We start from the raw sequence: 27,657 nt of genomic DNA, 5'->3' as shown, positions 1-27,657 counted from the left end.
TCAATTCAGTGTTATAAGGAACTAAATGATAACTAATTTTCTCCTCGTCAAGAGTCCGTTACTATTTTTTTCTCTTTCATGACAATTAGGAACAATGCAAATGACCATGTTTACACTATACAGTGCCCACTTAAGCCTTGGTATCTTAACCCTGTAAATTGAATTTGAAAATATTTACATTATAATCTAATTTTTTTTATTAAATATAACTAATCCATTATTAAAAATTATGTATAAATTAATTTGAACTTACCATAAACTAAATCATTCACAAAAAGCTGCGAAAAAAGCATATCCGGCCGAGATTCATCTAGGCGGCTATGCTCGTAGGATAAAGCCGTATAGACTAATGTATCCATTAAATATTCCAATAAAAATATCACAACATTTTTTTAATTTAAGAAATAAAATACTATTAAGTAACTTTTTTAATTTGCAACTTCTTTCTTACAAGGAGTAAGCTGGACTAATAATAATGTTATTATTATCATTATTATTATTATTATTAAAGATTTTCAAATGCGAGAACTTTGAAGGGGTCACTGGCATTGCATTTGTAATACAATAAAACTGAATCGTTTTTAATGGGCTCACTATTGGTGAATTTGGAAAATTTTCATCATGTAATGATTCACTGTCTTCGCGTGATGCTTAGTAACTCCGCTTTAAGATCACTCACATAATCTTCTTTCGTGAAATGATCAGAATAAACTCTGCTTTATTCTGGGTTGACATTATCTTTGCATCTTTTAATCCTAATTCTTCGAATTTTCTTATCTTTGGGAAATGGGAAGTAGGATATTGGTTGTTCACGCTTAATTTTTGATGTTGGTCGGTACTAATTCTCACAACCAAAAATGGCACATTTATTCCTCCAAATGGCATTTTGTATTGTTTAATGAGTATCTAGCAAAAATAATGAAACCAAAAGGTTTAAAATAGCGAAAAATCATTCAAATCATAAACACATGCAAGTGATAAGTCAATTTTGAAAATCTAAACAGCGAGTTTAACATGCAAATACATAAGAACAAAAAGTTAGTTATAATAAAACCAGTGCAACCGTCGTCTAATGTTTACGAACGTTTAATTGGTTTCCAATTTTCTACACTCTTCATCTTTTGGTAAATAATGCAAACTATTGTGGTCATATTTTTCTTTATCATTGCTTAGGCACCCTTCAACAGCGCAACGTAGGGTATACGGAATTTCAATAAGGATTAAGACCTATAAAAGAATTGTCAGTTATTTTAGTATTATGATTCGAAATTTACAAGAAATTAGAAACAATATAACATACTTTGAAATATTCTTCGAAGTTTTAACTAGTCATGAGTGTTTGGAAATTAATTATTAAAGTAAACGTTTCCTTTCCTTTGTCCTTTCGTTTCATTTCACAAAATTCAGAGATGGGCAAAAATTGCAAGCGCTCATATTTGAAAATCCTTTGCAATCAGCGAGCACTTTAGATTAGAAGTCAGCCAATCTTGTTCAGAGTTAGGGCAAAACTGAGCGAGCTCAGTAGGAGCACCAATTTTTTTTATTCGGGATTGTAACGTATGGGACAATTCAGTCCGCTCGTCCACCTGATTAATCAGGGCAATATATGTGTAACTGCCACTGGCCAACGGGGGGATACGTGGGGACAGGGGTGGGGACGCCCGTGGCGGAAGTATTCCGACAACCCGTTGGGGGATTGGTGGTCATTCTTACACGGCCATCCACAAACTCTGCCTCCCAGACGCTTGGGATTACAGGAGTACGCCACTACTCCCGGCGCGGCAAAATTTTATCTCAGTCATTGATCGTTGACGGCGCGTTGAGCGAGATCGGCCGATCGACGCGCTAGCATGCAATGCTCAGTTCTGAGCGCCGTGTCTTCTAGCGGCCAAGTAGTTCGTTAATTAGAAAGCGCGGCCACAGAGTCGAGAGAGATCTACCCGAGCGATTGAATTCATTTTTTAAGGCTGACGGATCTCATTTACGGTGAGCGACTGGATGGTTTGTTCAACAACAACCACTCACTCGTTTTAAAATTCTTAATTTTTTATCATCATAACTTATTTTTTAATTGCTATAATCAGTGACGGGATGCATATTTATCTTTCATTTCTCATCGATTTGTGTGTTCTAAAAATTAAATAAAAAGCGGAACAGAGGGTGCGAAATTCTAACTGCAAAAATAAAATAAAAATATTTAGAGTAATATAAACGAATACAAAAACAATTGGATAAAATAAATAATTAAACTCAAAATCTAGATGGCACTATTTTATTATAAAAGATATTGACCAACTGACCCCTTCTAGATTGAATGTTACCGTTGTAAGTAACAGGTTCATCAAAATCCGGGGTGCTCGGTTGCTGTAAACATTTTTATCTCGATATTAATTAATCCTGGTTTTATGCTGGAAAAATATTTGGGTTTTTAGTCATTCAGCCGGATACGTCACATGACCCCGTAAGAAACTAAATTTCTGTTAGAATAGTTTTTATTGTCTACGAATGTAATCAGTGGCGTACAGAAGGGGTGGGATTGGGGGGGAGCAGTGTATCAGATTTGTTACCCGTTGTACCGCAAACGGAGTGCACACCACCGGAGGTCCTTATCATATTCTCCTACGCCAGCGTTCACAGCCCGAATGGGTGACAGAACAGCCAAGGCCGCAAGAGAACCCTGCCGTTGATGGTCTCACCTTCGAAGGAAGCCGCTCAAGCCAGCAGAAGGTGCAACAATGGGACGACCAACCCCTCACTTCGCATACAGCAATGGGAATAAGAGCGGATGCTTTAGCAACTTCAGCCGACACCCTACCTACGAAGGTAGAGAGTCATACCCTTCAGAAAGAGTGTTTAAAGGGGAACGACGGGCACACAGTGGCCCAAGTAACCCGGCACAGCTGGCACCGGATACCCAGTGGTGCCCCAAAAAGCCGGGAAACAGAACCACTGCGCCTCATACGGAAACCCGCCGCCCCATAGCAGGCTTTCCAACACTTCGTGACCGAAGTCGGAGGTGGAGATAGGACCATTTGATCAGAGCTAACATCTCCCAGTGCACCACCGCCCTTATGGGTTACAAGAGCCGGACCCCGACTCCCCGGTAAAGCCACCAGCTATTGTACATTCCAATCCTTAAGGCGGAGAAGTTGTTTAACCAAGTCTAACCGGAATTTTTCCAAGTCAGAAACCAGACCTCAGTTTACCGACAATGAATGAATGAATTAATATTTATTGACTCTTTGCAATAACAAATCCCTTTTAAATCAGAAAGGAATTCACTTTTAAATGAATCCGCGAGTACATATTGAATTTAATTTATAATTATTTCTTTAAACACGAATTAGAACATGTTTACGATAATATTAAAATATACTAGATACAAAATATGTATGATGATTAATAAATCTTGTGGGGGGGGGCAGCCTCGCCCATCCCCTAAGGATATAGGCCTATTGCAATACATATTTTTCCTGAATTTCGGCAAATTTCATTACCTAATGGTTTCTGCCGACAGTTTGTATTGCAAACTAATCTACTCTAATCTAACCCCAGAAGTACATATGTATGTAAGAAACTGCTGTCTTGACAAAAACCACTGTTGGAAAAAACCGCTGTCTTGACAAAAACCGCTGTCTCGACAAAAACTGCTGTCTTGACCAAAACCCCTGTTTCAAAATCGCTAATTTGAGAAACTCTTAACCCAGAAACGCCGACTAAACAAAACGCTCTTTCGACAAACCGCTGTAATGAGAAACACTATTTCAACATCCGCAGTTTTAACAAAGCGCCGTTTCAACAAAAGAACTCGTTCAAAAGAAGAGTCAAACGAACATCCTCCGCCGAAAATCCGAGGCTAAGTTTTCAATTTCAACAATATCGTTACAACTTAATGTCTAAGAGAGTAGGACCAGTTTCCATCGTCCTTATCCCAAACTGGCGCTAAGACTTAGGCTCTGCTATGGTATTGAAAACTTGGGAATATTAATGCAGTGCAAAATGTTTTCTTGCTCCATTATAATAGATTTTGCACTCTAATAGCATACCGTCCAAAACAGTGTAAATGTAATGGTTTGAATGATAGCAAGCTTAAGGTTAGACGACGGATCAAACGACGTTTTCGATTGTGGTCAAAAATCGCGTTTGATAGTGCCCAACTTTCACCATAAAAAAGAAGATATTAAAACATAAGCCTACACTATAAGCACTGCTAAATATCTGCTTATCAACGGTTAATAAACAGCGTTTGAAGCATTCCGAAAAGTGAATTCACTACTAAAAATACCTCAACTAACCGTATATAAAACATCAATTAATACTTTTTAAAGATTGGGCATAATAATACAAAATCCGTCAGTAGACTGCTATTTAAAAAAGTAAATAATGCCGTAAAAATCAGCTAGGCTAATACCCAAGGCACCACCTAAGGCCTAAGTCATCAAGCGACTTTTGAAAGGCAATTAGGTCATTTGTAAGAAAAATTCAATCCAAATACCTTTAAAAACCCAAATATCTCTTTAAGACATGAGATTATGCCAAAATTTTTACGTCATTTTATTATCAATAAAACAGATATATTATATTCAATAGAAACAAATAGAGATTGTATGTGAAAAACCATTAAGTTTCAGTGAAAACCAATTAACCCCACCAAATTAAATGTGGCATATCTATGGTGCAGAATTAAGTTGATATCTTAACTGGAACGTATGGTTTGCAAGCCCGCGTATGAACTGAGTTGACACTTTCTACACGTCAGTACTTACGTATAGAGTTCAAAAAGTACCTTCATGATGATTTACATCCCCTTTTTCCCCAAGGGAAAAAAGAGTTGATTGTTCTCCGACTAACCAGCGGGTATTCGTCCACCGCATCCTCAGCTTCACGTTGACCGTTGACGCCATCTTCATTGTTCATTCTTTTTTAGGGTCATCTCTCCATATAGGCCTATTTAAAAAACGCTGAAACCAGACATTTCAACTTTGTGGGCAACCTGCTAGACTTAACGTATTAGAATTGGGGAAAAATATTGAAGGCTTTAAATAATTGTAAACACCTTAAAATAAGTAATTATATTATAATCGTTATTTCCAGAGGCGTCCCTTAGGGGATGGGTGAGGCTGCGCTCGCGATTTTATCTGGTTGTGTTATAACCCCCCCCCCCTTAGACTTTCTATATCTACGTGCTTGTCTTAAAGGGTCATATGACGTATCAGGCGGAATGACTAAAACCAAAAATATTTTTCCAGCATGAAACGATACTTAAAACCAGCATTTATTAATAGCTACAGTGGTAAAATTAAATCTGGAAGGGTTTATCCGTTCAATATCTCGACGGATGATATATTTTCATAATAAAATAGTGCAATATAGATCAGAAAGTCTAATTTTACAGACCTTATCCCTGGTTTGCGATTTATTTTATTCAATTGTTTTTCGTATTCGTTTATATTACTCTAAATATTTTTTTATTTTTGCAGTTAGAATTTCGCACCCTCTGTTCCGCTTTTTATTTCATTTTTAGAACACACAAATCGATGAGAAATGAAAAAAATATGCATCCCGTCACTGTTTATAACAATTAAAAAATAAGTGATGATGATAAAAAAATAAGAATTTTAAATCGTAGGCCTCCCGCCGAGTGAGCGGTTGTTGTCGAACAAACCATCCAGTCGCTCACCGTGAATGAGATCTGATATATATTGTAATTTAGTTTATGTCGGTAGCACGAGATGGCGTTGTAGTCTTGGACTCGAAACTAAAAGAGAACCTTCTGGAAGAAGTTACGTCATCACTACCGCACCACAGACAGTTTATTTGTATAAAATATGTAATAACGTCGCAGCATATTAAAGCTTATATTTGTTACGTTAACTAACGTCTAGATTAGTTATTCTTACATAACCGACTAAATAGAGGTTCTAGTTTAATATTCTACTAAATAAAGGAATATTACATGGTGTCAGAGTGAAAAACAAGCACATTCTAGTCTTCGTTTGCCTTGTCGCTTTCAACCCTCGGCTATGAAACCGCCACCGCCTTTCGCCCCGGGCGATACGCCGTCCTCAGCGTGGGAGTTATGGAAGGAGGCTTACGGACTTTACGCTGATATTAAAGATCTCGCCAACAAGCCAGTGAGTTTACAACGCTCTTATTTCCTTCATTGTCTCGGTTTGGAAGGGCGAGAGTTGTTAAAGACGATAACTATACCACAACAAGGAGATTTCCGTACAGTCGCTGTTCTTATGGATGCGCTGAGTCTATACTACAGGCCATATAGAAATCGAACGTATTATAGACATAAATTTAAGGAAGTTTCCCAAGGGACTAGAAGCATCGATGAATTTATAGCAGACCTTAAAACTAAAGCGAGGGACTGTGAGTTCGATATCCAGGAAGAATCTCTTATCGTTGATAGAGTGATTTGTGGTTTGCGTAGTGCAGAGTTAAGAGAAAAACTTTTACAAGAAGCTAATTTGTCTTTAGCTCTGGCTATAGATTTAAGCAGATCTTATGAGCGTTCTAAAGAACAAGGTAAAGAATTAACAGTCGAGGTTTTAACTAAAAATAAACAGACGACCGGCGGTGCTAAGAATTTCCGGCTAAATAGAGGGTCCAGAGGGAAATCATCAGCCGCGCAGAAGCCGTCTCACGTTACAAACAAAACAGCGGCTTCGAGTTCCGAATTCCAAAAACCCTGTTATAAGTGTGGACGTTTTCATAAAATAAGAGAGTGCCCAGCTTTTGGAAAGCGTTGTAACAACTGTAAATTACTGAACCATTTCGAGAACGTTTGTAAGAAAGCTAAACAAGTACAAGCGTTACATTTGGGAAGGTCACAAGCTAATTACGATGAAGAAGATTCACTCTTCGTGGGAGCTTTGACAATTAATAGCTTAGAACATGATACGTCTACAATGACTGCTTATATCACTATACAAGATAAACTAGTAACGTGTACATTCGATACCGGATCACAAGTAAATCTTCTCCCGGTACAGATTTATAATTCACTGAAGTCAAAGCCAAAGTTGCAAGCAACGGATGTTACTATTTCCGCGTTTACCGGGCATAAAGTAGACGTTTTGGGAAAATGAACTCTGTGGTGTGAAAATAAAAGTACACGTCAAGCTGTTCCATTTTATATCTCAAAGGTCAGCACTTCACCCTTGATTGGCGCTAAAACTTCAGTGGAACTGCAACTAATTGCTTGACTGGTCAACATTATAAAGACTTCATCTGGAACTAAAATGAAACTAGAAGAAGCTATAAGTCCAAGATGTAAAGTTATCTTAAAAAATTACCAAGATGTATTCGAAGGCCTTGGAGAACTGAAAATGGTGCACACCATTAGAATTAAAAACGATGCAATACCATACATTTCAGCGCCTAGAAGTATACCGCTAGCGCTACAAGATAAAGTCAAAACTGAATTAGACCGAATGGATAATTTAGGAGTTATCCGAAAGATAGATGAACCTACAGAATGGGTTCACCCCATTGTGGTTGTCTCTAGACCGAATGGCACGGTCCGAATTCGTATGGACCCAAGAGAATTAAATAAAGTTATCCAGAGAGAGCATCATGCTATGCCTACACAAGAAACTGTTCTAGCTCAATTGGAAGCAGCTAGATTATTTACAGTACTGGATGCTTCTGACGCGTTTTGGCAAATAAAATTGGACGAAAACAGTTCGAAACTATGTACTATAGCCACGCCGTTTGGAAGATACTCTTTTCTTAGACTGAGGTGTTACAAAAAGCGGTGCACGGAATTATCTCAGGATTGGATAGATGTACAAACTTCTACGACGACACTATTATCAGGGGAATAGATAATAACCAACACGATGATGTATTAGAAGCGTTGCTGAAAAGAGCTAGAGAAGCTAACTTAAAATTTAATAAGAAAAAGATGACCGTTTCCTCACCAGAAGTTAAGTTTTTGGGACATACTATATCTGGAGATGGTATAAAAAGAAACCAAAGTAGAATGGAAGCGATTCAAGCAATCACGTCACCTAACAGCACCGCTGAACTTCAGAGATTCCTGGGCATTGTCACTTACGTTTCTAGATTTGTGGCGAACCTCTCTGAAAAAACGGCGTATCTTAGAAAACTATTGAAGAATAAATCACAATGGCTATGGGACTCGCTAGCTGAAAAAGTCTTTCATGAATTAAAGCAAACGATTTGCAGCACTGAGGGTTTGCAACTCTTTGATCACAAGAAAGCAATTGTATTATCTGTAGATGCCAGTAAATATGGCCTGGGTTTTGTTATGTTACAAGACAATAAACCAGTTGCTTACGCTTCGACATCGCTATCCCCGACACAGATGCGATATGCTCAAATAGAAAAGGAACTTTTGGCAGTCACTACAGCATGTGAGAAGTCCCACTATTATGTCTACGGCCGCACCTTTACGATCCAAACCGACCACAAGCCTCTTTTAGCAATAGTCCAGAAACCTTTGGATACTATATCACCTAGATTGCAAAGAATGCTCCTTCGATTGTTACGCTATCAATTTCACCTCGAATATATTCCAGGGTCTCAGCTTTTAATAGCGGATGCATTTTCAAGAAACCCTATTAAAACAGATATGGTGAACACCGACTATCTAGACTGCGAAGGTAAAGCGGTTTTAGCGATTTCGGTGGTTATTCCACCAAAGGAAGCTCAAATTAAAGAAGCTACCAGTAGGGATGCCACACTAAAACTCGTGACTGAATATATACAAAACGGATGGCCTACGCATAAAACAGTAGCCAAGTTAGAAGTCAGATAATATTGGAAGGTGAAAGACGATTTGTGGATGAAAGATGGTCTTATTTCCAAAGAGACTATAATAGTGGTTCCGAAGGAAATGCGTAACGACATTCTCAATATATTGCATAGCGCTCATCAAGGAGTAGTATCATGCAAGTTAAAAGCACGAAATGGGCTTTACTGGCCTGGAATGTCTAAGGATATTGAAGATTTCGTACTGTCCTGCCAAATCTGCCAAAGCCGAGCAAAGGCTAATGCGCATCAACCATTATCCGTACATGCTATTCCAGAATTCCCATGGGAGAAAGTGGGAACGGATTTTATGAAAATAAACAACGACAACTATCTGTTAGTAATTGACTATCATTCTAAATATTTCAGGCCATGAAAGCGATATTCGCTCGACATGGAATACCAGTGACAGTGTTCTCGGACAATGGTCCGCCTTATGACTCTAAAGAAATGAAGTGGTTTTACGACCAATGGGGAATCACGGGCCTTACCTCTAGTCCTAGATATCCTCGGTCGAATGGAATGGTAGAACGCCATATCCAAACGGTGAAGAATATACTGCTGAAAGCTAACGCCGACGGGAGAGATTTATACAGCGCATTGTTGGAATATCGAGCTTCTGCAACAGCTTCTTTACCATCGCCCGGTGAAATGTTGATGGGCAGAAAGCTTCGTACTACCTTACCTATGCCACGTACGGAACTTAAGCCATGTTTTCCAATCGCTGAAAATATTCGGAAGCTGGAATTACGCCACGGAACTATGTTGAAATATGGTAACCAGCATGCAAAACAACTATCTAAGTTTGCGGTAAATCAGGATGTCTGGTATACAACTAAGACTAGAAATTGGGTACCAGCAATCATTCAATCAATTGGACCGACAGACAATTGCTACTGGATTAAAACACCAAACGGCTCGATGTTCAGAAGAAACCGAGAGCAATTGCGTCCTTGACGATTACAAGAACCGACAATGGGACAATCCGGACACGCACCCGCGTCTTCAGTAGAGCCTATAAGTTTGAAAGGATCTCCGACGCGTGTCACACCGTCTAGTAAAAACTCTGGTGATCCAGTATATGCGCAACAGCAGGGAAGTGCGACTGCTCAGACACACACTCCAATTCGTCCTAGTCAAACTCGTTTACATCACTCACCATCACCGGAATTGACCCAACCAGAAGACTCAGTCGTGTCGACATCTTCCGATACTCAACCTACTTTCGACACCCCGAAGATACGTACATATATGCGAACTGCGTCAGGTCCACAGATGTCCAATGTTGTACGAACCCGAAGTGCCAGAGCCGTCATACCACCAAAGCGGTTTTAAGAAATGTGAACATTTGAATCTGTCTATTTGAAATAGTAATCTGTTATAGTTGTCTATAGTTTTGTTTGTTTCTTAAATGTTTCTTTTAAAAAAAAACAGCGTGATATATATTGTAATTTAGTTTATGTCGGTAGCACGAGATGGCGTTGTAGTCTTGGACTCGAAACTAAAATATGTAATAACGTCGCAGCATATTAAAGCTTATATTTGTTACGTTAACTAACGTCTAGACTAGTTATTCTTACATAACCGACTAAATAGAGGTTCTAGTTTAATATTCTACTAAATAAAGGAATATTACAAGATCCGTCAGCCTTAAAAAATGAATTCAATCGCCCGGGTAGATCTCTCTCGACTCTGTGGCCGCGCTTTCTAATTAACGAACTATTTGGCCGCTAGAAGACGCGGCCTTGGCGTGGCCGTTACAGTTATCTCACCCTGATTAATCAGTTATTGTGTGCTGGTGTCTAAGGCCTTGGGTCGACACCGATGTGTGTATCTCAAAAAAAGAGAAGACGCGGGCTGTGGCGCTCAGAAGTGAGCGTGCTAGCGCGTCGATCGGCCGATCTCGCTCAACGCGCCGTGAGCGATCAGTGACTGAGATAACCTTTTGGCGCTCGGCCTGAGCTGGCTCAGTTGAAGACAGGGAAAATAGCGTAACCTGCATTGAGCACTCGCTAACTTGATCACTCAAATAAAAAACGTCTGAGCGTTCATTTTAGAATTCGCTCACAATTTTTGCTCACCTCTGACAAAATTGCAGCGGCCCTTATAAGATTACGGTGCGCGCTGGGGCCGGTTATATGACAGTCCTCTCACCAGGTGAAGCTACGTATGCGTGCTTTACGATTTTCCGAAATTTCGTTAACTTATTTTAAATTACAAGCTTAAAATTCGCGGTTTTCGTCATAAAATTCAGATTTTAACGAGCTATAGAACTATCTGACTCCTTTAGTGTAAGTTGGAAATTTATTTATGCAGCTTAGGCGATATTTTCAGTCAAATTTGTATTTTGGGTAGCTAGGTTGTAGACCTTACAATCAGCAGGACCAATTAGGGTGAGCATTTTGTATAAATAGGACTTAGAATTTTCCGTGCCGCTAAAGGGCCAACGACTAAAAACCTTCTATTACAGAACCGAAGGCCATCGACTAAAATCCTGGTAGTCCATTGCAGCAAGGATCCTATATGTTAGAAGGATATGAGGCGAGGGATGAAAAATGGTAGCACCGTCGGTGGGTCATGCGCGATAGGGAATCCGTCTTTAGATTCCGCCAAGGACCAAACATGGAGGAAGCACCGCCAAAATTTGCCCTTGAGGGAATAGAAACAAGACGTCCCACGTTTAGAGGATCTCTTAATATCGACGGCGCTGCCGGCGTTTTGAAAACACGGGCTGGCCGGAGGGCTACCTATCCTTCTAACGTAGAAATCACTAATTGGGAAAGGGCAAGTTACGAAGTCGGCCAATTATAAAGCGTAGTTTGCCTTAATTTGGTATTGAAGACGGTGTCGGTTGTGCCATCCATTCAATGGCAACTGAAGAGTCGGGATGTCCTACCCAGCGTACAGTTGACCGACTGAGGGGTTATACAACGACCGTGTCTGTCTGTGGGTCTGTGGGTGGGTCTGTCTGTCAGGACTGCGAACGCGTTCGCATTTTCGGTGCAAAGTGTAATCACTGCGTACGCAGTTTCTCAAAGGGTTGGCAAAACCACCGTGTGACGGTGAGCGTTAACGGATGCATTTGCGGATTGGTTTGGATGGTGTTTTTTCGCTCACCGTCGTGACGGTTTGGTGTATTACGGTTTTTGTAATGTTTATGCGTAGGTTGTGAGTGTTGAATTTGTTGTGTTTGTGTTCTGATGGATGTGCATGTTGAGTCTGTTGTGTTTATATGGGCGTTTTCTCTCCAACTTCTTCTTAATGACTTTGGGACGGACCGAGTGCTGAGTGTAATGCTACCTCTCAACGTCCAATGGCAGGGTTTCCACCAGTTGTACACGGTATTCGTCTTAGTATCAATTTGCGATCGCATCGGGCGGGATTTGAACCCGAGACCTCCTGATTGACAGGCGGACGTTCTACCACAGAACCACCGACACTTGTTACGCCTTATTGAAAATTAGACCTTCAGCTTTATCGGAAGCGTTTTTAATAGAGTACGAAATTTTGGTTTAATTGAAATAGAATTGAAATTGAAATTATTGCATCGAAGAAATTCTAATTTAGCGTTTCTCTATTGATTAAAAACAAATGCGCCACCCAAGTTTCGAACCCAGACCATTCGGCTTGGCAGTCGAGCGCTCTACCACAGAACCACCGATAGCTGCTTAGATTCACTGAAATTAAGACAGGCATCGTAAGCATAATAGGTAATAAAGTCTTTTTTTATTAATGAATTTATGAAGGCCTAATCTGGTATTTTTTAAAGGTTAAATCTTGTTTTAGCGCAGTCAGCCGAGATTAGAGGGTTAAAGGGTAGACCCTGTGGGTGGTCCACTTTCTTAACGACCTATATATAGTTCTGTTAATTCAAAGGAGATAATTTAACGTTAATTGCTTTAAGAGGTGGCGGTTAGTCAAGTGGCTCTCTGTGCTTTGTTGATGGTAAGGTTTTTGCTTCTTGTAAATACATTTGGTGTGGATATTTGGATATCTACGATTTCTAACGCAGTCAATGATTTCTTGGGTGTGCGAGTCATTATATGATATTGGAAATTGGACGGCATTGGTCTTTTTCATGTGGTATGCGTCACAACGTCAACAGGAAGTGAACGAGTCGTCAACTACCAGATATCTACGGTCTCTTCATCAAGGGCGAGTGTTGAAATAAAATGAGCGTTAAAGATGCGGCAAGTATTTCTAAGCGAGTAATTCCAAAAAGCCTCTGTAGATATTTCTTTCATTAAAATTTGCTTCGTATTATATTTAACTGATAAACTTGTTCTGTAAAAGGGTTTAATTCAATTGTGCATTGTTATAGTACGTCTAACTTACTGTTGTAACTACTTAACTTATGATATTCTGAATAAATTAAAATTGGTCGTTTCGTCTCAATTATTTTAATTATAATTAAAATTTTATACCGGGCGGGATAGAAATGGGTTAATATTTTTAACAAATAGCTCTAAATTGCGGAGATATATCTTTAAGGGTTATCTCGAGAAATTAATACCACTAGGGACAATTCTACCGAGGAGAGGTATATTTTGGCTTGCCAACTTGTTTTAGTTTTACAGTCGGCCCGAAAGTAAAACACATCTTTTCTGACTAAGAATTTGTAAGTCGGCCCTGCAGTCAGAATGAGGGCTATTACAATTAGTCCAAACAATCCGTTGATTCCGACTGCCGCGCTTATTTAAAAATTCTTAGTCGGAAGAGATATGTTTTGCAGTCGGACCGACTGTATAACTAAAATCAGTCGGCCAACTAGAGGCTGGGTATAACATGCCGATTCTTCAGTTGCCATTGAATGGACAGCACACCCGACACCGTCTTTGCGACCAATTTCGTACCAGTCGGGCCGACTACTTTGCGCTACATGGGGTAGGTTACGCGACATAGTAAACCCGTTTTATTTCTGTGTATTTCACCTCTAGACTCAAGAATATCTTATACCATAGCAGTGACCTTATTATGTCCACATTCTAGTAGAAAAATTATAATTAAACCAAATTTAGCAATTAATAAAAGGTACGCGATACAATCTTTGACACCAATAAGGAGAAAAGTGTTACCCTGCGAACAAGAGGAACGACCATAAGTGGTACAGTTTGTTAGAATTGGTAAATTTTTATGATGTGGATACGCGTCACAAGTTAGATGAATTCGCTGGTCAACTTCAAAGAGAGTCTGAAGCTAAATCGAAATTCAGTTGTTGCCCTTTTTCAACCCCTTCTGAAATAGGAAGGCTATCTACAGGATTGAAAGCTCGCGACAGTCGTGTCCTTGATTGGACAATTCGTTGACATAAAAGTAACAACGGCATTGGTATCAATCATCTTTAAATTATATTCACTAGTGCGTTATAAATTCCCAGTTCACCTTTTAATGATTAATTTTCGTTCGCCATATTGTTTACTGTATTTCGTTGCCACCTATTGTATTCAAAGCGTTTTACGAGATTAAAATTATATTTTAACTTCATTTAAGCCTTAATGTATAAAAATTATTGATTAAAAAAGAAAAATAAACTCTTAATTTAGAGTTATAAATTTAGCCTTTGAAAATATTTAGGGTATTTTCTAGAATCGACCGTCAGATGTCGCTTTTGCCAAAAGAGATACAAATCGATAAAACCTTATAGTCTCAACGTCGGCCAGAGGTCGCTTTTCCCCTAACAGATACCAATCGATCAATCCTAGTAGTTTCGTAAGAATTTTTAAATCTTTGCTCAGGTCAAATTCCGAGTAATTACTTACAAATTTAAAAGCAATGCTGTTCAGCGCGACTGACAAGATTAAAAGGAAAATTCTTAAACAAGCTAAAACAGTTGTTGGTCTGCTAAATGTCAATCAAATTATTAAAAGAAGTCAATGTAAATATTTATTGGTTTGTGACTAGACTAGAACATTATCACCAAAAATTATGAAAAAATTTGTTTTAAGTATATTTGCCGGAGTGGTTAGCACTTTCGCCTCGCAGCAAGAGGAACCAGATTCGATCCAAGTTAGTGACAACAACTCCTTCGGCGTCGATTTTGCAAGTTCTCTCCCCACTGGTTCAAGGGGTTTTACTTGCCACCAACCTCCTAAACATTGTAACCCGGTCACCTGAATTAATTACTTTAAAAGTCGCTTTATGACTTAGGCCTAAGGTGGTGCCTTGGGTATTAGCCTTTCTGATTATTTTTGTTCGATATTTAGCCTTGCTAGTATTACATAGGATATCTTTATCGATAAATTATTTTGCCCACAGAAGATTGAATTTAAAATTTAATTTAAGTCTTTCCTTCATGAGCAATGCATCAAAACGAATTAATACTTAATTACTTCTAAGTTATTTTATTTAGTTTAACTGTATTTTGTGTAACGTATATTAAGTAACTACGTTTATGTTAATACTTAATATGTTTTTGTAATTGATTATGTGACTTACACGTAAGTGAATGTTTACAAATATTTTGAAACTCACTATTTAGTTTTACAAAAGATTTGAGTTATTTTTTTAGGTTTGTATGTTTTTGTAAAACAAAAGCTAGAGCCATATGTTTTTCAAAAAGGGTGTTATTTTAGAATTCCGTTTCATTCTATATCATTCTGTCCGTAAATTCTAAAAAAACGGTAATGTTTACAATAAAATATTTGGTTTTGTATAGTGCTACCCATTTGAATATTCTAATGAATATTGGTATTTAATTATCATATTCTGGGTTTATGCAAACAGCTCAGCAAAGACAACCTTTCCACATTCCATTTCTTTTTCCTGATTTGATAAAATCTGTTCGCCCAATCTGAATTTCTTAACAAATAAATATTAAAAATTCAGTTAAAACATTTAGATCACCTTTTTTTGGCTAAAGCGACTTTTATAAGAAGCATTAACTCACGTAACGCTGTTTAAAGTGTTAACTTCCTGGTATGATATCTCCGATAAGAAACAGATTTTAAGGTTGATTAAAAAACGGATTAGTTTTATTTTTCAGATTTCTTTAGATCAGTTAACCGTTATTTGATGCTGGTTAACTTATAACTGGTTTGGTTTAAAATATGTGATTTCGTATACAATATGTGATTTCGTATACAATATGTGATTTCGTATAAAATATGTGATTTCGTATACAATATGTGATTTCGTATACAATATGTGATTTCGTATAATTATGTGATTTCGTATACAATATGTGATTTCGTATACAATATGTGATTTCGTATAAAATATGTGATTTCGTATACAATATGTGAGTTCGTATACAGTATGTGATTTCGTATACAATATGTGATTTCGTATAAAATATGTGATTTCGTATAATTATGTGATTTCGTATACACTATGTGATTTCGTATACAATATGTGATTTCGTATAATTGTGATTTCGTATACAATATGTGATTTCGTATACAATATGTGATTTCGTATAAAATATGTGAGTTCGTATACAATATGTGATTTCGTATACAATATGTGATTTCGTATAATTATGTGATTTCGTATACAATATGTGATTTCGTATAAAATATGTGATTTCGTATAATTATGTGATTTCGTATACAATATGTGATTTCGTATACAACATGTGATTTCGTATAAAATATGTGATTTTGTATAATTATGTGATTTCGTACACAATATGTGATTTCGTACACAATATGTGATTTCGTATAAAATATGTGAGTTCGTATAAAATATGTGAGTTCGTATAAAATATGTGAGTTCGTATAAAATATGTGAGTTCGTATAAAATATGTGAGTTCGTATAAAATATGTGATTTCGTATAATTATGTGATTTCGTATACAATATGTGATTTCGTACACAATATGTGATTTCGTATACAATATGTGATTTCGTATACAATATGTGATTTCGTATAAAATATGTGAGTTCGTATAAAATATGTGAGTTCGTATAAAATATGTGAGTTCGTATAAAATATGTGATTTCGTATAAAATATGTCATTTTTTATATATTTTTTGAAATTCAATAAAAACCATCTACAAGTTTCGAAGAAGTTCAAAGAGTAGTATATTTTGTATCATCATCTGTTGAGCGTATTTCACTACGTCCCCCATTTCAGCTGCCTCGATCAATGGGTTTCATACTTGTTCGGTAGATTCAAATATTTACTTTATTAGAAAACTTAAATTGCTTTACTCCCGTACGTTATATCTCCTTTTCAATTTACACAGAGCCACTTAGCGGCCAACGCGAGAAGCTGGATTTTGGTCTGCTTTTCCGTTTTATAGAAATAAATAGTACGGTTAGCAGGCCAAACGTCAAGCAGTTTATGACCTACGGTGATGACCGTTACGTGGCGCTATGAAAAGTAAAAAGGCTTATTGATTTTAAAAGTTACACAGCGAACAGGTACCATCTAACCATTTATCTCTGAACGGAAAAATTAACATTTGGTAATTAAATAGAAGAATATGAAGACTATTTCCTAAGGTTGTAAATTGCAACTGCTTCGATTTTACGGGCAGGGTGAATGCGGTTTTATTCCGAAACAAAATCTGATCTCGGAACGAATTCGGCGAGACAGCAGCGGGTGCAGTATCTGCTTTCCATTAGGCCGCGCCCGGGGAAAGGAGAAACAGAGCTCAAAGATTGGGACAAGTTCGCGGAAACGAAACAGATAAGAAGAACGCGATAGGAAGCGGCGCACTCTCATCCTAGCGATCCTGCAGGATATAGGAATCGTTTTAAAGCGTCTGCTAAGGAATGGAGCGCCGAACCAAAAATCTATAGGAAACCAAGCGCCGCACGGATCGATGCCTTGAGCCCAGTGGAAGGAAACCATTTACTAAGTAAGATTTTCTCGCTTGTTTGTGTAATTGATTTACGAAGGTCACTTGAAAGGGCATGTCCGCATTAGGAGCGCCCAAGGAAATGGCGTGTACAAAATCAAATGACCTGTGGCTATGGAAATTTGACATTTATTACTCATTTCAAAAGAATTATTCACTAAAATAGCTGAATAAATAATAAAATTATAAAATAATAAAAATAATCAGCTATGCTAATAGTCATCGAGCGAATTTTGAAGCCATTAATTCAGGTGGCCGGGGTAAATTGCGTAGTGGTAAGCATTTCATGCCACGCCCTTATACACTAACTATTACCGTCAACTCCAACTAGTTTTTATGGAAGGAGAAACCAAAGAGCGGGGGGGAAAACCCCTTAAACCAGTTTGGAAAGAACTTGCCAACTCAACGCAGAAGGAGTTGTTCCGAGTTTTCACCCAGTTTCACAGGCTGTGATCGAACCCGGCTGCTCTTGCTGGACGACCACCCCCATTTACTAAATTCATAATAGAAATAATCAGCTAGGCTAATACCCAAGGCACCACCTTAGGCCCAAGTCATCAGGCGACTTTTGAAGCCCTTAATTCAGGTGGCCGGGTTACAATGCGTAGGAGGGTGGAGGCAAGCCCTGCATGCCACGAGATCGAGCCAACAGCTCCCTACACTAACTATTACCGTTAACCTAGACCAGATTTTATGGAAGGGGAAACCGAAGAACTCGGGGAAAACCCCTTAAACCAGTGGGGAGATAACTTGCAAACTCAACGCAGAAGGAGTTGTTCCGAGTTTTCACCCAGTGGCACCAGCTGGGATCGAACCCGGCTCCTCTTGCTGCGAGGCGAAAGTGTTAACCACTCCGCCACCCCACCTTTCATACAGTGTGATAAGACAATTTCTCCTGGATGTTTATGTAATTGACCTCAGTAAGCCCTATGGCAAGAAATACTACGGTTGAATTTTTTAATATCATAACAATTTCTTATTGTTAAAACTAATTTACTAACATATTTATATTAAATCAAGAAAGTTCTTGGTTAAATTATAATTTAGTAATTTAAAAAAATAAATAAAATTCTTAATTTGTACAAGCCGAATTTAATAAGTGCATTAAGTTCTAGTACTAATGACTAAATAACTATTGAGTGAAATAAGTTATCAGATTGGTTAATTTGTCTTTTGGTTCTTAACAAAATAACAATATAATAAAATACTAATTTATTTAAATAAAATCAACTGATCTACTTTATTTACAAGTAAACTAGTTTATAAACCTATTTCTTTATAATTTAACTGAAGTTACCTTTTGACCATTAATTATTAAATTCATTATACGATAAACTTATTATATTAATTAGTATTATAATTTGCAATTATTTAAAAACTAAATACATTTTCTAAATTAGTTTATAAATAATTTTCAAATTTAGCCATTAAGTAATTTATACATTTCTATAATTAAACAGGTTACATACGATTTAAAAAACTAACCTTATTATGTACCCGGTGAAAATGTACAGTTGGTAAATAAATCAAATTGAAGGGATTGCACGATATATTTAAAAGGTTTCCTTCCAATTGCAATCGTTATCTCGTATCGTGGCCTGGCATGTAACTAAAACTACGCATATGACCCATACATTATCTGGCGCGATTTATTTCTTATCTACGCTTTTAAACTAGGTCGGCGCACGCTAGGGTTTGTTGGTATTAGTTTCGCGTACGGTGTAGCCGATGATGATGCTGTCGAAATTTACATAACTATCCAATAGTTCGGTCTAGAAGGATCCACGAAAGGGCGATGGATAGAAAAAATTATTTTACGATCGGAACCCAGACGTTTGTGATTTTGGTTGATTTTCGCCTTCAAAATTAAAAACGATTTGGTTAGACTACCTTCGTTTAGTTACTTTCACAGTCGCATTAAAAACAATTTGAAATGGGGTTGTTAACCAAATCGCGTGACCCTACAAAACAAGTGAACACTACATTTGGTAATATTTGAATTTAGTACTCTCATCTAACAGAATGATTAAAATACCGTTGTGGTAGATTTTTCTGTGTGATTAAGTTACTCTTAGGTGGTTAGCTGATTATTATTATTATTATTATTATTATTATTATTATTAACATACTTTTTTAATTTTTAAAGATTTTTTTTATTAAGAGAAAAACAATTATTGCAAATAGTTTGTTGTGGACAGCGTGACCGAATTAGCGTTTTTATGTGATAAAGTTAATTCTTAGAGCGCTAATTATGTTAAGATTGATATACGGTGCATTAATTTAATTGCTAGTTGATCATTACAGTGCACTTATTTCGTGAATGATTTCCCTCTTGAAATATTTTTCTGGCTTTTATTGGGGTGGAAGTATTTAGTTGCTCTGGTGATGAATCCTATGCTGCTACTTTTGATTATTTGAAATTATTTAAATAAACTATGTTAATTCATTTATTAATTCATTTAATGGACAGGTCGAATGAGATAATTGCTAATTCTTCCATCTGACACGAAAAATATACTTAACATATCAAGGGGATTTAGCTAGTTTTCTTAGATCAACGCGAATTATAGAAATAAGCTCATTTACTTCTTAAGCTACGCACTGGATCACGACACAACCAATCGTCATTACGTGCTATTGCAAAATAAACACACTAAATAGCGAATTTAAAAATCAACAGTTCGTTCCAATTATTTTTGAAATGTATGGGATAAGCAAAATTTATTTATTTTCTCATCAAATTGCGCATTCAAAACGCAAAAAGTATTGATCGAAGCCCTTCCAAATCTAAACTATTCAGCTTAAATAATTCTTAACTTTCATTTATCTAAAGATAATCAGCTTCCATTTTCTCATTGGCTAGTTGCTTCAGTTCATTTACAATGTATTTAAATAAATTACCTTGTACTCTTTCGACGCCAATGAAGGACATTTTTTAATTCAAACTTCCCGAATAGCCGATATGGTTGTCCGGTCAGAATTCAATCAAATGTTAAGGATGGCCCGAAAAGAATAAACAAGTATTTTCACGGAGTACGGTATCTGGGAAGCGGAAAATGATGATTATGAAGGTTACTGGGGAATAGATAGAGCGACTGGGATGGAAAAAAGATTTAAAACTGGAAGCGGGGAATGTATCCCGAAGAAATATGCCTTCATCAATTCTTTGAGCCACTAAAGGCCAAAGCGAAAAAAGGCTCGTCCTCTTGGGCTGACCGTAATAGGCAACTCAGGCCCATATATTACGCGCCCGTATAAGTTGTTATCTACAAAAAGTATACTTTCTCTGGGCGTCTCGGCCGGGCCCGCGCCGACGGAAGTGCCGCCATCTATCTTTCGCGAGGGATAAAATTCAATCTAAACGTCAAGATGGATAGAGGGACCCACCGGGCGCCCCAAAAATGAAAACTCGGCAAATATCCCCTTACGCGTCGGCAGCCTTCTCACACAGGGTTCCGCGCACCCTTGCTGCCGCGATCATCAACCGAACTCCATTTTGCTTTTAAAACCAACAAATTAAGACGAAGAAATTATCGTCTGATTTTTCAATTTAAAGTCAAGGTCACTGTTACTCTTGAAAGCAGTTTTCATGGCAAAATCATCTGTGCCTTATTGTTTATAACGGGCATTTAGACATACTTAAACTGGCTAGGGCTTAAATTAACGAATGGAAACGCATAATTTTTCATATTTAAGGGGGATAGTTTATTTTATAATTCTGCTAGGTTTCATCGAAGTTTCAAATGATCGACACTAGTTACCTTAAACACAAGACGTACCGACGTGTTAAAAATAGGGGGAATACAACGACTTTTAAAGCCGCATTGATCCTCCGTCATCAGGGGGTTTGACCCGTTAATAATAATAATAATAATACAAAGTCCCCTAGGAGGGGTTATACAAACACCGTGTCTGTCTGTGGGTCTGTGGGTCTGTCACTACGTACGCAGTTTATCAAATGGTTGCATTTGCGGTTTGGTTTGGATGGTGTTTTTTCGCTCACCGTCGTGACGGTTTGGTGTATTACGTTTTTGTAATGTTTATGCGTAGGTTGTGAGTGTTGAATTTGTTGTGTTTGTGTTCTTATGGTTGTGCATGTAGAGGCTGTTGTGTTTTTATGGGCGTTTTCTCTCCAACTTCTTCTTAATGACTTTGGGACGGACCGAGTGCTGAGTGTAATGCTACCTCTCAACGTCCAATGGCAGGGTTTCCACCAGTTGTACACGGTATTCGTCTTAGTATCAATTTGCGATCGCATCGGGCGGGATTTGAACCCGAGACCTCCTGATTGACAGGCGGACGTTCTACCACAGAACCACCGACACTTGTTACGCCTTATTGAAAATTAGACCTTCAGCTTTATCGGAAGCGTATTTAATAGAGTACGAAATTTTGGTTTAATTGAAATAGAATTGAAATTGAAATTATTGCATCGAAGAAATTCTAATTTAGCGTTTCTCTATTGATTAAAAACAAATGCGCCACCCAGGTTTCGAACCCAGACCATTAGGCTTGGCAGTCGAGCGCTCTACCACAGAACCACCGATAGCTGCTTAGATTCACTGAAATTAAGACAGGCATCGTAAGCATAATAGGTAATAAAGTCTTTTTTTATTAATGAATTTATGAAGGCCTAATCTGTTTTTTTTTAAAGGTTAAATCTTGTTTTAGCGCAGTCAGCCGAGATTAGAGGGTTAAAGGGTAGACCCTGTGGGTGGTCCACTTTGTTAGTTTTTTTTTGTTATTTATTTACGGGTATTATTAACGACCTATATATAGTTGTGTTAATTCAAAGGAGAGAATTTAACGTTAATGGCTTTAAGAGCTGGCGGTTAGTCAAGTGGCTCTCTGTGCTTTGTTGATGGTAAGGTTTTTGCTTCTTGTAAATATATTTGGTGTGGATATTTGGATATCTACGATTTCTAACGCAGTCAATGATTTCTTGGGTGTGCGAGTCATTATATGATATTGGAAATTGGACGGCATTGGTCTTTTTCATGCGGTATGTGTCACAACGTCAACTGGAAGTTGAAATAAAATGAGCGTTAAAGATGCGGCAAGTATTTCGTAAGCGAGAAAAATACAAATACCATCTGCAGATGTTTCTTTCATTAAAATTTGCTCGGTATTATATTCAACTGATAAACATGTACTGTAAAAAGGGTTAAATTCAATTGTGCATTGTTTTAGTGAATCTAACTCGCTGTTGTAACTACTTAATTTATAATATTCTGAATAAATTAAACTCGATTGTTTCGTCTCAATTATTTAAATTAAAATTAAAATTTTATACTGGCAGGGTTTGAACCGAGAATACGTTTTTCGTAAATAACTCTGAATTGCGGAGATATCTTTGGGGGTCGTATCGATAAATTAATACCACTAGGGACCATACTTCCGAGGAGAGGTATATTTTGGCTTGCCAACTTGTTAGTCTTACATCTGCAAAGTGTTCTTTTGAACGTTTTTCTAAACTTCTTTCGGTTTTTCCTATGTATTCCTTTCCACAGTCACATTGTAGACCACTGATGACGGAGCGATAATGCAGCCGAAACTAGTCGGGTATAAATTTTAAATTGTTTTTCAAATAAAACCATTTTCTTGTGCACTTTTAAACATCGTTGTATTCCCCCTTTTTTTAACAAGTAATTTTGAGCAAGTCGCTAATAAAAACAACAAAATAAGACGAACAGAGTTTAGGCAGACGATTAGATTGCCATCAATTATGGTTTGTTTAAGGGGAAAACCAGCTTTGCAAACTTATAGTAGCTCCCAGTAGATGCGTTAAGAGTAGGTTGAAGTAGGCTATAGCGTACCTGGGATTTCCAAACAATTTTGTTAAATGGCGCCAAATGTACATAAAATAAAATAAAATTTAAAAAATGAAAGAACCGTTAGAATATAAATATCTAATACTAATTTGCACATCTTTCAGTCCAAAATTAGATTTAATTCGAAAGACAAAAAATATTATAAAAGATTACAGCGACAAAAAAATTTTGTAGCCTAACTTTAAATAAATTTCTTAGCACCGCTACTAATCATATTCTGGAATTTTTCAAACCAATTTTCAGAGAAAATAATTAAATTCAAACGCCCTTAAGTATATTTTTATGAAATAAAAATTAAAAATATAATATCTTTATTTGCCTTTGCAAAAGGGATATCTCAGTTCAGTTTAGAAAAACTGTTTTACAATGAGGTCCCGTGTACATTTAAATTACAATTAATTAACATTAAATAGACTATTGGGTGTTTTTTGCATATTTAATTATTTCAATTTTAAAAGTGTTGAGATTATTGATCTGTTTTCCTAAGTATTGCACGTTTTTTGATATTTTACCTTTCATGGTAAAACCGTACATACCGGTTCTTGTCATGTGGTCGTGTGGACATTTATCATTAAAAATAGTAAAGATATATTTGGGAAATATATTGTTATGCACCTTGTACATAAATATAAGTAAGTTGAAGCAAGAGCCCATAGACGTACCAAGAACAGAGGAAAGGAAATTTTGCTGGATCGCCTCCTAATCGACTATTGTTACTTCTAGTTGGCTTTAAGTTGTCGGTATTAAGTTTCAAGTTGGCTCTAAGTTGGTTTTAAGTTGGCTTTAAGTGTCCTCCATTAAGCGAAATTAGAGTTGATTATAAGTGGTTTTTAAGTAGGTTTTTATTTAGTTTAAGTAGTTCTTAGACCGCTAATTTTTTTGGTTTCGTAAGTTACTACAGGCGGAAAATATAAAAAGGCGGGACTTATTTTGAAAATATAGATTAGGAGGTTCCAAGACGGGCTAAAGCTATGATTACGTGTTCTTAGTACGTCTATGAGTTCTTGGTTGAAGTGATATCTTTGTCTTAGAATTAACCAGCCCAATTCAATAATTGATTCTGTTGCTGAGTCATATTTGCTTTTGTGTAGGATTATTTTAGCACAACGATTTTGAATAATCTGAAGTTTTTTTAGATATGTGTCCGTGCATATATTATAGAAAATTGATCCATAGTCGAAAACTGGTTGGATAAGTGTATTATATATTTGAATCGCTGATTCAAGTTTAAGGTTATGTAAAAGTTGATATAGAGTCCAAATTATTTTATTTAATTTAGCGATGGTGTATTCAACGTGATGTTTCCAGGTCATGTTTTCATCTAGGTGTATACCAAGATATTTAATTTTGTCGACCCTTTTGATATTAGCAGGAGTCATGTCTCCTGATATTAGTGGTTCCCAGTTCAGTGATGCTGTTTAGTTGGTTGGAATTTTTGATCGGGGAAAATAACATAAATACAGTTTTTGTTAAGTTTAAATTTAAACCTAATTGGCTTAGCTCATTATTAAAATCATAAAGTCATTTTGTAATTTCATCAAAACATTGTTAATTGATTCATCAGAGACAAGCAGATAAATATTTTTATGAATTCTACAATTGAAAGCGGGTCTCGCCAATTGCATTCTCTCCCTCAGGGATTCATTCCTCAGTCTAATTTCCCTCAAAGGCGAACAATGACCAGTTATGGAAGCTAAATATTAAAATGAATATTGCAAAAGCTCGCTTCATCTCTAGAGTAATTTTTTGGTTCTTAATAACGATCTAGACACATTCACCTTCGGAAGCGAATAACTCGAAACCTAATGATTTATGTGGTCTTTGGAGAATCAGATTCTCATTATAACATTTTTTTTGAGAATTCGAATTGTCATAATAAATTATGCGTTTTACTAAAGGCAATACAGGATTAATATCAATATTATATTAGGTTCAGAGAACCGCCAATTTATTCAAGCAACCCAATTTTCCAGAATATCGAAACGATTTTGCATTGTTTAAATTGTTTGAAGATTAATAAATTTTATATTTATAATAATTATGCTAAATGTATAACATTTAATTCGATAATATTTCAACAGATTAATATCAAAATGTTTTCGAGGAACAGCAGGATGGCTAAGAAGGTCGAATAATAAATGGAACTTTAATCATTTAATTTGTAAGTTATCTTCGCAACAAAAAACAAATTTTGAAACTTAATGGTTTTCCATTGTTACCTAAAATAAATTGATTTCTGACAAAAACAAGATTCCACACAGTATTAAGAACAGTGTTGTACATAAACGGGCAAATATGTTCCCCATTCCACCTGTGCAGAGGTGCCCAAATTTTCAATTTAAAAGATTGAATATGTCGAACACCCTTTTCTAGGCTAAAATCACTATGTTATTTTTTGTTATTATTATTTTATGATGTATCCCATATAAAAATGTTGAAAGTCGTGATCGCCATTTTCAAAGTCGAAATCCAATTTACGAAAAATCTCCCATTTGCGAACCCTTGCACCAGTAGCTATCGCTCACACATTGCGGTTGCTAGATACAGCGATTTGATTTAAAAAAGGTTGAAGTGAATAAATTATTGCATTTATTTCTATGAATATGTCGTGTGCTCCAATCGCGTTTAAAGACGAAGGATATAGGGAACCAATTTGAGCCCGAGCTGATTTGATTTTTAAAGACGAAGGCTATAGGGAACCAATGAGAGACCGAGCTGATTTGATTTTTATTGACGAAGGCTATAGGGAACCAATGAGAGCCCGAGCTGATTTGATTTTTAAAGGCGAAGGCTATAGGGAACCAATGAGAGCCCGAGCTGATTTGATTTTTAAAGACGAAGGCTATAGGGAACCAATGAGAGCCCGAGCTGATTTGATTTTTAAAGGCGAAGGCTATAGGGAACCAATGAGATCCCGAGCTGATTTGATTTTTAAAGACGAAGGCTATAGGGAACCAATGAGAGCCCGAGCTGATTTGATTTTTATTGACGAAGGCTATAGGGAACCAATGAGAGACCGAGCTGATTTGATTTTTAAAGACGAAGGCTATAGGGAACCAATGAGAGACCGAGCTGATTGATTTTTAAGGGAGGAGCTTAAGGTGGATTGGCAGAAAATAATCATCTCAACAATGTAATTCTCAAAAAGGTACAAAGAAGCACATTTGGGAATCAACTGAAGCCTAGAGTTTTGGTGAAGTACAAAAATGTATTTACCGAAAGACGAAAACATTGCAAATATCTCAGTGAAGTAATGGAATTGGCTTAAATTGAATAATTTAATCGAAAATTTAGTGCGCTAATTATAAGACCCGAATGAAACGAGAAAACATTTTAGCTTAAAAGGCAATATTTGTCTAAATATTTCAAACGTATGTCTCAGAAAAATGTTCAGGAATATTTGCAGCTGTATTTATTACACACATCGAGAGTGTAAAAATTAACAGTTCATAATGTAAAGTTTACTTGAATAACAGATATGTACTTAAACGGCTCGCTTCAGTAAGATTAACATTGAAGTTCTTTAAAAACATTTAACATATCTGACACTGTAGATATACTGGAATCCATTAATTTCAGTTTACAAACTTCAAACGTATAATTCATCGGAGAGCCAGTTTTTTTGAAAAACTGGTTATTTCAGCACACAAATGTTTTAAACAGTTTTATTTATTGTTTCATTGCTGTGGGGGCGCCCCCCGTACGACCACCCTTCATCTACTTACAACAGGAGACGACCCAAGGTGTTACACACCGATTTTGTTCAAACTCGGGGGACTGGTAGACCTTCATGTAACTTGAAAAATCCTAAAGGGATTTTATTCAATGGGCAACGGTTTTGCCATGGCAACGAAAAATGTTTTTGACAACATAAAATAGAAATTTTCCCATTGAAAATAACATGGGATTTTGACCGATTCCTGTGAAAAATTTTAAAAAATTGAAAAAATTTTAAGTACCAAAATTTAAAATATTTATAAAAATTGACGAAAAAAATCAAAATTGATCACATTTCGATCAATTTGAACCAAATGGGTGAAAATGAACCGATATGGCTAAAATTGGAAAACAAAGTTAGAAAAAAATAAAAAATACAAACATTGCAAAAAATATTTCAAAATTGATTAAAATAATTTTTTTCAAAATTGAAAAAAAAATAAATTTGAAAAAATATTGATCAAAAACAGTAATTTCGATCAAAATTCATAGGAATTGACGGAAATTTATAAGTTGTGTAA

The sequence above is a fragment of the Leiobunum rupestre genome, chromosome 8 (genome assembly GCF_980474605.1).
Source record: "Leiobunum rupestre chromosome 8, qqLeiRupe1.1.hap1, whole genome shotgun sequence".
Taxonomy (NCBI): domain Eukaryota; kingdom Metazoa; phylum Arthropoda; class Arachnida; order Opiliones; family Sclerosomatidae; genus Leiobunum; species Leiobunum rupestre.
Note: the sequence above shows the minus strand (reverse complement) of the source record.